The sequence below is a fragment of the Orcinus orca genome, chromosome 8 (assembly GCF_937001465.1).
Source record: "Orcinus orca chromosome 8, mOrcOrc1.1, whole genome shotgun sequence".
NCBI classification, from domain to species: domain Eukaryota; kingdom Metazoa; phylum Chordata; class Mammalia; order Artiodactyla; family Delphinidae; genus Orcinus; species Orcinus orca.
In genome coordinates this window covers 11,885,221-11,895,855 of record NC_064566.1, presented here as the reverse complement: position 1 = coordinate 11,895,855, position 10,635 = coordinate 11,885,221, and positions in this window count along the sequence as shown.

The window sequence follows — 10,635 nt, the reverse complement described above, 5'->3', positions numbered from 1 at the left end:
AAGTCATGGATCAGAACCCAGATATCCTTATGCGTGGTCTAGTGAGTTCTTTGTAGGTTTCCTCTAATTGTCTCAGCCCCAGCCTCAGTCCCTGACATTTTCTGAATCGAACCTTTTGATGGGAGCAAAGGGGTCACACTTCACTGTTGGTTTGCCATCAGGGACAACTGGTATTTAGGAAGCATTCCCTGGTCCAGACCAGAATATGGTGAGTTCCATGCTCATGGCCACATGACTCTGGTCAATGCAATTTACTGCCTCCATACCTCGGTTTTCCCATTCATTTTCTTAGGATTAGCAAATGGAAGTGGTAACTGGTGGCTCAGAAACAAGGTCGATTTTGCAGGTATTGTTTGTGTGGTTTGTGCCAGTTTTTAACTATAATGCAACATTTTAAAAATGAGAGCTATAAGCACCAAACTAGGAAACTCATTTGCAATGTATTCCAAACAAAGTATTAATTCCCCTAATATATAAAGAGCACCCACAAATAAAGAAAAATAAAAACAATTCTGGTAGAAAACAGATGAAAGATATGAAAAGATAATTCAATGAAAATCATGTAGAAATTATTCTTAAACATGTGGAAAGACCAGCAACTATGCTCACAATAGGAGAAATACATATGTACAATACTAAGTTACCATTTTTCACCTATCAGATTGATGAAAAATAAAAAAGATGGATAATACACATCTTTGGGAGAGTCTGGAAAAACAGGCACTCTCATATATTGCTAGTTGAAATGTAAATTTGTACAATCTCTCTGATGAGAAAATTGTCAGTAACTATCAAAATCATAAATGTACATTTCTTTAATCCATCAGTTCTACTTCTAGGATTTTTGCCTATAGATGATATATTTATCAATGTGTGAAATAATATAAATAGAGGTTTACTTATGAGAGCAAAATTTTGGAAACAATCTATATTTATCAAGAGGGGTCCGATTAAGTTAATTATGGTACATGCATGCAAAGAAATATTAGGCAGCTGTAAGCAAGAATAAGGAAGCAGGGGCTTCCCTAGTAGTGCAGTGGTTAAGAATCCGCCTGCCAATGCAGGGGACATGGGTTCGAGCCTTGGTCCGGGAAGATCCCACAGGCCGTGGAGCAACTAAGCCTGTGTGCCACAACTCCTGAGCCTGCGCTCTAGAGCCCGCGAGCCACAACTACTGAAGCCCTCGTGCCTAGAGCCTGTGCTCTGCAACAAGAGAAGCCACGACAACGAGAAGCCCGCGCACCACAACGAAGAGTAGCCCCCGCTCACCACAACTAGAGAAAACCTGCGCACAGCAACAAAGACCCAATACAGCCAAAAATAAAAACAAATAAGTTAATTAATTTTTTTTTAAAAAAATGAGGAAGCTGCTTATGTATTGATAGATAAGACTTTTAAAGATAAATTTTAAGGAAAAAAGCAAAATATAGTACAAAGTGAAAAGTATGTTATGATCTGTATAAGTAAAGGAAAAATAATATTTGCCTCTGCATGCCTGCAACATCTCTGGAAGGTTACAAGATATTCTGATTTTCTCTGGGGAGGGTAACTAGGTGACTGGGTATGGGAGGGGGAGGAAATCCTTTCATTATAAACCCTACTGCCTTTTAAATTTTTGAACAGTGTGAATGAACTACCTCTTCAAAAATAAATAACATTTAAATTTAAAAATATTCTCTCTTTAAGAAACCACAAACAAAATGAAAAGACAACCTACAGAATGGGAGAAAATATTTGCAAATGATGCAGCCAACAAGGGCTTCATTTCCAAAATATATAAACAGCTCATACAACTCAACAACAAAAAAACAAACAACCGAATCGAAAAATGGGAAGAAGACCTTAATAGAGATTGCTCCAAAGAAGAAATACAGATGACCAATAGGCACATGAAAAGATGCTCAACATTGCTAATTTTTAGAGAAATGCAAATCAAAACTACAATGAGGTATCACCTCATACCGGTCAGAATGGCCATCATCAAAAAGTCTACAAATAACAAATGCTGAAGAGGGTGTGGAAGAAAGGGAACCCTCCTACATTGTTGGTAGGAATGTAAACTGGTGCAGCCACTATGGAAAACAGTATGGAGATTCCATAAAGAAAACTAAAAATAGAATTACCATATGATCCAGCAATCCCACTCCTGGGCATATATCCAGACAAAACTCTAATTCAAAAAGATACATGCACCCCGATGTTCATAGCAGCACTATTCACAATAGCTAAGACATGGAAACAACCTAAGTGTCCATCGAAAGATGAATGGATAAAGAAGATGTGGTACATATATACAATGGAATATTACTCAGCCATAAAAAAGAATGAACTAATGCCATTTGCAGCAACATAGATGCAACTAGAGATTATCATACTAAGTGAAGTAAACCAGAAAGAGAAAGACAAATATCATATGATATCACTTATATGGGGAACCTAAAATATGACACAAATGACCCTATCTATGAAACAGAAACAGAATCACAGACATAGAGATCAGACTTGTGGTTGCCAAACGGGAGGGGATTTGGGAAGGGATGGAGTGGGAGGTTGGCATTAGCAGATGTAAGCTATTATATATAGGATGGATAAAAAACAAGGTCCTACTGTATAGCACAGAGAACTATATTCAATATCCCTATGATAAATTATAATGGAAAAGAATAATTTAAAATAAGAATACATATATGTATATAACCGAATCACTTTGCTGTAGAGCAGAAATTAACACAACATTGTAAATCAACTATTCTTCAATTTAAAAAATACTAATTAAGAAAATAATAAATAAAAAATATTCTCTCTTTATAAAGGAAATATTTTTACATTAAAGTTTTTATTTCTGACTTCTCTTGGAAAAGGAGGCCGTTGGCAATATGTAGGCCCACACCTGCTTATGGCAATGGTTGGCTGGAGCTGAGTAGGGGCTGCCCCTTTCGAGCAGGAAAACTTGCCCTCATTTACTGCAGTTCTCACCACTCCCTGTTGCTCCTGGCTGGGCCAGTTTCACTTGCTTTTTTAGCTGCCTAGCCCTGTAAGAGACCCCTGCTCTGGAGTCTCTTTGAATTTGCTACCTTCCTGTCTTGCAGACCCTCTCCTTTCCTTTCTTCCCCAGGGTCAGAGACATAGATGTGTACCTGTCTGGGAGGTGTGACAGTGCCTGGTCCCTCCTCAGGACCCCTCCAGGCACTTCTCAGGTGAGAATAGTCATCTTCCACCCTTGGGAGAGCCAGGACCTTCCTTCCTGACAGTTCTGTCATTGACAGGGGGTCTCAGAGATCATCTGAAAAAAGAGTCAGGAAATACATTAATACATGAAAAACAATGAAAACAAAAACAAAAAAACCTTTTCAGGACTTCCCTGGTGGTGCAGTGGTTAAGAATCCGCCTGCCAATGCAGGGGACACAGGTTCAATCCCTGGTCTGGGAAGATCCCACGTGCCGTGGAACAGCTAAGCCCGTGTGCCACAAATACTGAGCCTGCGCTCTGGAGTCTGTGAGCCACAACTACTGAGCCTGCATGCCACAACTACTGAAGCCCACACAACTAGAGCCATGCTCTGCAACAAGAGAAGCCACCACAATGAGAAGCCCGTGCACTGCAATGAAGAGTAGCCCCAGCTCGCTGCAACTAGAGAAAGCCCGAGCGCAGCAACAAAGACCCAACACAGCCAAAAATAAATAAATTTAAAAAAAAAAAACCTTTTCAGACACCATAGACAGTATGACATCCTAGCTGTCTGCTTAAAGACTACAGTGTATACATTTATGTTTGCAGGTTAGAGACTCACCTGAAAGGATACTTAAGAACTTGATAGAATAGTTATCAGTTTGGGAGGGAAAAAAATTTTATCTACAAACAGCATACCCTTTTCAGACTGCCTGCCTTTCATTGTCTTTGAAATTCTGTAATTTGTAGCAACTGATGCAAAATAATTCTTAGGGACATGCAAATTTTTTCTGTCCAATAGAGGTTTAGTTGACTTTCTTTCTCCCACTCCATGGAAAAACCAGTTTTGCCTTTATTTGTATGTTCATTTCAATACTCTTGAACTATAAATGTGTCCGTTTCCAGATTCTTTTTGAGTTTAACACCTGCCTGTTTCCCTTGTTGATTAATGAGTAGAATGAAATCTTTAACATGTGTCCGTTTTATATCTGTATGAAAGTCATGGTTTTATCTTTTTCTGGAAATTATCTTTAAACAGTTATAGACTAACCTGGAAGGATGCAACTGATGGTTTATCAGTCTGTGGAGAGAAACTGAGTGTCTTGGGGTGGGGTGGGGAGACTTAATTTCAATTATTTTGTATTTTTAAAATTTCCTACTGTGTGAATAACTATCCGTTCAAAACTATAAACAAATACAATGTGTTTTTTAAAGACAATTGAAAAGAGGGAAACAAACATAGGAAGTATAACCTAGGAATTAAGAATATGGGATTTATGGGCTTCCCTGGTGGCGCAGTGGTTGAGAGTCCGCCTGCCGATGCAGGGGACACGGGTTCGTGCCCCGGTCCGGGAAGATCCCACATGCTGCGGAGCGGCTGGGCCCGTGAGCCATGGCCGCTGAGCCTGCGCGTCCGGAGCCTGTGCTCCGCAACGGGAGAGGCCACAACAGTGAGAGGCCTGCGTACTGCAAAAAAGAATATGGGATTTAGGGTCAATTGGGGCTGGATTTAAAGCTCTGACATTTTCTCATAATACCTTGTTCCCAATGTCTCTGTGAACATTAAGTGAGATTTGAATATGAAAATTTTTAGCCAAGGACCTGACACATGGTAGGCATTCCTAACAAACCTGGACCACAATAATATGATGGTCAACGTCATCATCATCATCACCATCATCATCAAAGCCAGTGTCTCGCCTGTACAGGATGAACCCACTGAAGGGATGTCAAGCAATTTTAGGTGGTACTAAATAACAATAAATCATAAACTGAGAAAACATTTCCCTTTTCAACTTCTTTTGATCCTTCTTGATTTCTCCAGGACAAAGTATCAGTTTGGTGCTAATCAGTGTTTAATACCTAACACGTGTTAATTTCCATTTTTAACAAGGAATGAGGAGGCACAGAAGGAAGTACAGAGACTTCAGCAGGCGGAATCTGCTAGAATTTAGGAACATCGTTTGTTTTCATTGCATTTCTCTTATAGGTACGTTCATTCCATGGCTGCATTCTGACTTTCATGGACCCTAGGCACTTTTGCCTTGGTGAGCCACCTTCCTGCATTAAAAAAAATTAAAAATTACATTTCAAGACTTTATTGGTATAAATAAGAATATAATCTAGACTGGTTTTGTTATTGCATTTATTTTTTCTTCTGATTTTAAAATAAATTAAAATTAAAGCATTTTCATAGGCCCCTAAAAGTACTCTGGGCTCAAGGCCCTGTGTCTGGTTGGCCCTGATTCATTCTATATATGGTGAGGGCTACCGATTTTCCATTTACAGAGGAGAATTCAAGTTTCCTTTTTATATAGGTATATTCAAGTAAACAAAATGAGTCCATTAGTCAGCTCAGGCTGCCATAAAAATATCCTAGACTAGGTGGCTTAAACAATAGAATTTCATTTTCTCACAGTCCTGGAGGCTGGAAGTCCGAGATCAGGGCGCCAGCACAGAAGAATGTTCAGGGAGGTCCCTCTCCTCTGTGTCTTCACGTGGAGGAGGTGTAGGTGTTGCAGGAAGGGGGACCCCTTCCAGGGCCCAAGAGTGGGCTTTTGTCTAACACTCGAAAATGAATTGTCCGAGGAGACACACGTGCTGACAAAGCAGGAGACTTTATCGGGAATCGGAACCTGGGTGGGATCCAGGAGGGTAAGGGAAACCAGGAGGACTGCTCTGCCACGTGGCTCACCGTCTCCGGGTTTATGGGAATGGGCTCAGTTTCCGGGTTGTCTCTGGCCAATGACTCTGGCTCAGGGTCTGTCCTGGTGGCGCACACATCACTCAGCCAGGATGGATTCCAGCGAGAAGCCTTTTAGAGGTTGGTAGGACATATAGACTGGAGTCTCCTCTCTCCTTTTGACCTTTCCCGAATTCTTCTGGTTGGTGGTAGCTTGTTAGTTCAGCATTCCTTACCAGGACCTCCTGTTTAAGATACCTCATGCAAGTGGCTACTACCTTGCCTGTCCAGGGCAGGCAGTTTCAGTCAGTGTTTGCCCTAACATATGTGTGTGTCTCTTCCTCTTCTTAGAAGGCCATCCTCCTATTGGATTAGGACCCCATCCTTATGACCTCACTGAACTTTAATTACCTCCTAAAGGCTATCTCCAGATAAAATCACATTGGGGTTAGGGCTTCCACATAGGAACTTGGAGGGTGTCGGGAAGACACAATTCAGTCCACAGCAAATATGAAAGTACATACTAGTACAGCGGTGTGAGAATATGGCAAAAATAAAAGTCCACTGTTTTAGGGGCTTCCCTGGTGGCACAGTGATTAAGAATCCGCCTTCCAATGCAAGGGACACGGGTTCGACCCCTGGCCCGGGATGATCCCACATGCGGCTGTGTAACTAAGCCCGTGTGCCACAACTACTGAGCCCACGCTCCTAGAGCCCGTGCTACCAACAAGAGAAGCCACCGCAATGAGAAGCCCGCACAACACAACGAAGAGTAGCCCCCACTCGTAGTAACCAGAAAAAGCCCATGTGCAGCAATGAAGATCCAATGCAGCCAAAAATAAGAATAAATAATAAAACAAGTAAATTTATTTTAAAAAAAAGTCCACTGTTTTACAGATGAGGAGACTGAGGTCTGGGAATATAAAGCCTTGTGGAGCCAGGACCGGAATTCCTAAGCTTTGTCCACCCTTCAGGACAATTTGTGACAAGGCACTTCCTGGGAATAGGATTATCCCTTCCCCACTGGCTTAGGTGGTCTGCACAGGGATGCAGGACTTACCCCACAGCCTGCCCTTGCCAAGCCCTCGGGCCTGGGGAGTTCACTGCCCAGAGGACCCTACCAGGAAATTACATCAGAAATGGGTTTTGTTGGTACTTCCCTCGTGGCGCAGTGGATAAGACTCTGCGCTCCCAATGCAGGGGGCCTGGATTCAATCCCTGGTCAGGGAACTAGGTCGCACATGCCTGCTGCAACTAAGAGTTTGCATGCCACAGCTAAGACCTGGAGCAACCAAATAAATAAATATTTTTTTTAAAAAAGAGATAGGTTTTGTTTCCATCAGAACACTGCTTTAAAAACCATTCAGAGAGGCCAAAAAAGGACAAAGTCCCTTTAAATCCAGGCGGCGGCACCTTGTTAAAAAAACAGTAAAAAAGAAATGAAGGAGCTTTGAAGAAGAGTAAACCAGCATTCTGACTAGGGGGCTCTTCAAAGGCCTGAAAGCCGACTCTGGTCACCCAGGTAGCCACATCCTGATCAGAGCACACATCCTGAGGTGCAAAGAAGGGCCCTGGCTACCCCATCCTCCCAGGGTTTTGTTCCCTCTTCCTTTTGCATTTTAGCCTAAAGGAGAAGAGGCTGAGGGGAAGGTCCAGAGACCTAGCAGGAGAGCCAGAATCCACCGATGGATCCAGCTTTCCGGGTCAGCTCTCTGGATGGCAAATCAGAATGGCTTTGCGGATGAAAGGGTAGTCTTTGAAAATGCAAACAAGACAAGAGTTCTTTGAGGTGGGAGCTTTTGCCACTTGTCTGAGCTGTACCGTGGCCGGAAGCGTGGCCCAGAGAAGCCCTAGGGAGCTTCTGACTAAATGAAAAGACAGCAGGGTTTGGATCCCCAACGAATACCCTGGGATGAGGTGAAGCGATGATAGAATTCAGTTAGGATGGATGGAAAGCATCAATCTAGCCCTATTTGTAATATTAAAGAAAATTTTACCAAAAGATCATTTTATGGTAGCGCACAGGTAAATGAAGGCAATTAATGTTAATGTTTAAATTTCTATATATTTAGTAAGGTATGAAAATGAGGGTAACTTGGGGCTAGCAGTTACAAGGAAAGCATGACTGAGATATATTGGGGTGAGGGTGGGATCTAGAGCATTGCCTCCACAGCACTGAATGGTTAATGTGCTCCTGGTGTAGCTGTTTCTCTGGAATTTGGGAGCGGGCTTGCTCTCCTCTGCTCCAGTCCCACCTCCATGTAATATCTTTGTGTCTCTCCTCTCTTAGCCTCATCACTTCTTTAGAGGAGGTAATGGGCATCCCCAGCCTCCTGGTTGCATCTGCTAAAGGTGCCTACTTGGGTGGGTGTGCAGGAGGAAATAACTGCTAGAAGGCATGGTAGGACCATTTCATCTGCGTCCTTTTTTTTTTTTTAATATTTATTTATTTGGTTGCACTAGGTCTTAGTTGTGTCACGTGGGCTCCGTGGTTGCGGCATGCACGTGGGATCTAGTTCCCTGACCGGGGATCGAGCCCGGGACCCCTGCGTTGGGAGCGCAGAGTCTTATCCACTGCGCCACCGAGGAAGTCCCTCATCTGTGTCCTTGATGGCCCGTGTCAAAGGAGTCATCCAATCAGTCAACAACTATCTGTTGAGTTTCTGCTGTGCGCCGGGTGGTGGGCTGAAAGGAAGTTGCATGGAGTAGAAATGGAATCTGAGCCTCTCACCAGGCAGGCAAGAACTGTGATTGCAAACCCTGAGGCTGTGTCACATTAGCCCCCAGCCACAGCAGAAGTTAGCCATTGATACCAGTGTGCCATTGGTGTGCTTCTTTTCATGCCCGTTCTTCCTGTTTGTGGGTAGTTTTCGTCCTTTAACTCGCTGAGATGAAGGATGGAAAGGGATCAGAAAGATGGAATTGTTAGGGACCAACGGGTGGAATCCCCTTGTTGATTGAAAAAAAAAAGCTCAATGTGAGTTAAGTTTTCTTTGGGGTAAAATGAGGACTGTAGGGAATTCCCTGGCAGCCCAGTGGTTAGGACTCTGAGCTTCCAACCCGATCTGGTTCAATCCCTAGTTGGGGAACTAAGATCCACAAGCCACGCAGTGCAGCAAAAAAAAAAAAAAAGAAATGAAGACTGTAGCCTGGGACATAGCTTTTCAAAAGATTACTGTTTATTAAAGAAAATCAGATATCTGAAGTTAAGGAATTGAGTGCTTTTCTTTGTAAGGGAAGATGCAAAATCTGGGCTCATTGAAATCATTCCTCTGGTGTGCACCTAGGCTGTCTGGGGCCAGTATCCTGTGTTTTCTCATCCTGAGTCTCCTCTGGGTGTACTGTTAGGGGGTGGCTGCATTAGCAGGCATTGTTTCCATCCTGAGTTCCCTCAGGGCTCACCATCGGGGCGGCTGTAATGCGATAGCTTGATGGCTGCGACATCCTTTGTCTACAGATATGGCAGGCAATATTTTTTATTCAAAGAGGGAAGGTCAGTGTTCTCTATGATTTTAGTGAAGGGGGCACGTACAGTCAAGATACATGTTGGCAGAGGCTGGCTGCTTGTCACGAGGAGCAGATGTCACATTTAATGATTTCAGTGCTTTTCTAGATAGGAGGAAATGCAAGCATTGGGCTCATAAAATCTTCTCCTGAAAATATCTAACTTGCTGAAAGTCTGCTCTGCCGGTTTTTCCCAGAGCAGTGTGCCTTGCTCCTAATCTCCACCCTGAACTCCCTTCTGGGTGTGTTGAAGGTCAGCAGCTGCAGAGGCTAGTGGCTTCATCCTTGTACAGGCAGATGGCGAATGTCAATTTTTAGTTAGCACCCTCTCACTGGGTGAAGAACATTTATACTAGACTCATTCACCCATCTCCTATCCCAGTCACACACACGGTTGTCAGTGATCGCTACACACAATCATTTGAGATTCTGAGCAGTTCATGCAGCTCCTGTGAGGAGTCCCCACCCTCAGGACTTCTGTCTTTTAATTTAGGCAAGACGTATCCACTTATTCAACAAACAGTTACTGAATCTCTTCTAGAGGGTGAGCACCATATGATGTATCAGGAATAGAATGGTGAACAAGACAGGTGGGGTCCCTGCCTTCAGGTGGTTCACAGTCTAGAGGGGAAGACAAATAACCATCAAGGGAACAAGGAGCAAACAAAATGATAGCCTCTTGTGATAAAGGTAATGAGGAAAGCGAAAGGGCAGTATGGCAGAGAATAACAGTGAAGGCGGTCAGAAAGCCTGCTCTGAGGAGGAATATTTAAAGGTTCAAACCCACCTGAAGGATGAACCAGCCACACAGAAAGTTGGTGAAAGAAAAGTCCTGGCACAGGAAGAACAAGGAGAGAGGCAGGAAAGAGTATGCATAGTCTAGAAACTGTCAGAAGGCTGGGAGCCGGATGGAATAAGGGGGGTGTTGAGGAACACAAGAGGAGATTGGACAGGGAGACAGAGGTAAGCTGGGACCAGTCTCATAGGCCAGAGAGGCTGGAGAATTTCGATTTTATTAGAAGTGTGGAGAGAAAGCCTTTGAAATGGCTTCCCATCAGAATGGTCTCCCATGGAAAATCAACTCATATTCCTTACAGTTCTGGTTGTGGCATGGCGAATGCATGGAAGAGGCAGAGTGGGAGCATGGAAGCCAGTTAGGAAGCTATTCAGTGGTCCAGATGAGGTATGACTGTGGCTAGACTGGGGGTCATGCCTCAGAGAAGGAGAGGAGTGGATTCAGGATACATTCTGATGTTACTGGAAGGCTTGCTTAATGGGC